The following is a 2,529-nucleotide window of genomic DNA, read 5'->3' on the forward strand; positions in this document are numbered from 1 at the left end:
TTTTTTATTTTTTTAATTGTTATAGTTTTTGTTTTTTATTTTTTTTTATAAAATTTATAATTTCGTTTCTATGAACATTGAATTTCTTGTTTTTGCCTCTTTAAATATAAAATTCTGACTTTGCCATTGCATGTTATGGTGTCGGATGATGTAATTTGCTTTGGGACACCAAGCCTTATGCCAACATGTCACTTTGAGTTTTATCTATAACATACTTAAAAGGAAGCCTCTTTGGGGCTTCCTACTTTACCCACTTGGAGGACATAGGAAAAAAGAGAAAAAGGAAAGAAAACGAAAGGTAGAAAGAGAAAGAAAAAAACAAATAGAAAGAGGGTTGTGCGCAACGCACGGGCCATAGTCTAGTAAGCTTAAAAGTTTGATCAATATCCCATTCCTTATTTTAGAATATCATTTCATTTTTTTGAAACCATAAGGGCCATATAACAACGGGAAAGGCTATTTTTAATTTTTATTTTATATTTGATTATTTGTTTTTATTTTGAATTCCTTTTTTATTTTAAATTTTTTTAAAAGTAACAAAATAAAAGTACTAATTAATGAAATCAAAGAAAATTATTTCTTCAAAATCTTTTTATTTAATTTAAATTAAAAAAATTAAATTAAATTACATATGAACACTATATATTGCAGAAAAAAAAACTATTCATGGTGATTTTACACTTATCAATAATTGTGTATATGGAATGATGAAATCTCTAAAATGAATTTACATATGAACTTATCGATAGTACTGCAACTACGACTACAAGAACATCTCAGGTTAAAGCACGTCCTATATACTTCAGCACGTGGTTCGAGGCTTCAAGCTTGGTTGCTGGCGGATTGGCCCTGCTGGGTTTCCCCTTTTCAGACCCTTTTTTTTTCTCTCTCTCTTAACTATAGTAACGTAGTGACGTTTTATTTGCTTGCATGGTTATTTAAATAAGATTGGATGGAAGGTTGGATCGGTTGAAACAATGACTCGGTTATGAAATAGATTCATTTTTTGAGGTATAATACACAAAAAGTTTTTAAATTATTTAAAAAAATTTAAATAAATTTGTATACTTTTATTACTTTCAATCAAGTCATTAAATTTTTATTTTGAATTCAATAAGTTTTTATATTTTTATTTTGAACCAAATAAGTTCTTATATTTTTATTGTGAGTCAAATAAATCCTTATAACTAATTATTAACTTAGTTAAAATGTCATTTGCTATTTTATACTGCATGACGTTGACATAACATACGAACATATCATAATTGATGATGATATAGTATGTTGATATATTATAATTGACGATAACGTAACATGTTAATATGTGATAATGACATAACCATGTAGTATTTTTTTCACTCTTCACATCAACTTTATGTTATTACCATGTGAATATAAAATACAAGTAGCATTTTGACTAATGACAATTAGTCAATCATTAGTTATAAAGGCTTATTTGACTCAAAATAAAAGTATATGAGCTTAATTGAATAATTTAAGGGCTTATTTGAATATTATATCATTTTTTATGTTAAATTGAGTAAGCAATGATCTGCTCAAATTAATTCATTAATTTTTTTATTTTACATTAACCCCACATTGATTTAGACAATTAATTGATCGATTGATCCATGACTAAAAAATTGATATTAAATTTAAGTCACCTAGATGACAATAACTGTATTTGAACCTTGGCCTCAAATAAAGCATGAGAATTGTAACAGTCAAGTCAAACATTAAACTTTTAAACATATAGCTACGTTCAGATTATATATAAATATATTCAAAAATTAAATATGTGATTCATCTGTCGATCCAATAATCCGATATCTTCATGGGGTTGTTTTTTTGAGTTGGTTTTGATAATGTATATTTCTTTATTAATTTCTCTTAGGAGCTTACATATGATGATACAATACATTGATATGGTATTGATCCTATAAATTTTAAGTTAATTATCTGTGCACTTCATAAATACATAAATTTAAAATTTTATAATATTTGAAAAATAAATATAGATACATTTTGATATTTTTCGAGACATAAGCCAAACTTTGAACCTACAAAAAGCATACCAAAGGGCTTCTACGTCTATGTTGGAGACTACTTGAACTTAAATGCCGAAGCTGATTTGTTATTGGATTCCCCATACATATATACCACACAAATTCCACTTTTAATTTACGTACGATATCATATACATATTTGAATTTCAACAAATTTTTTCTTTTATTTATGAGTTGTGGTTAGCTCTTCCCTAGCAAGCAAACTATTCTATTTTTTCAGCTACTTGTGGACTTATATGTTAACACTCAAATACAACAGTATTTGTTTAGGTAATCAGACAATAAGGGTGTGTTAAGAAATGAAATTGTAGTATTCTCCATATATTTACTTTCCTAAGTTAGTATAAATTAAATTTCACTAAAAATGGATCACGGATTCTAAGGCTTAGAATTAGGTAGAATTGATTAAGATGTATGTGTATATATTTTTGTATTTTGTTAATGACTCCAAGTCGGTTGTTTA

Source organism: Theobroma cacao, chromosome 4 (assembly GCF_000208745.1).
Source record: "Theobroma cacao cultivar B97-61/B2 chromosome 4, Criollo_cocoa_genome_V2, whole genome shotgun sequence".
NCBI classification, from domain to species: domain Eukaryota; kingdom Viridiplantae; phylum Streptophyta; class Magnoliopsida; order Malvales; family Malvaceae; genus Theobroma; species Theobroma cacao.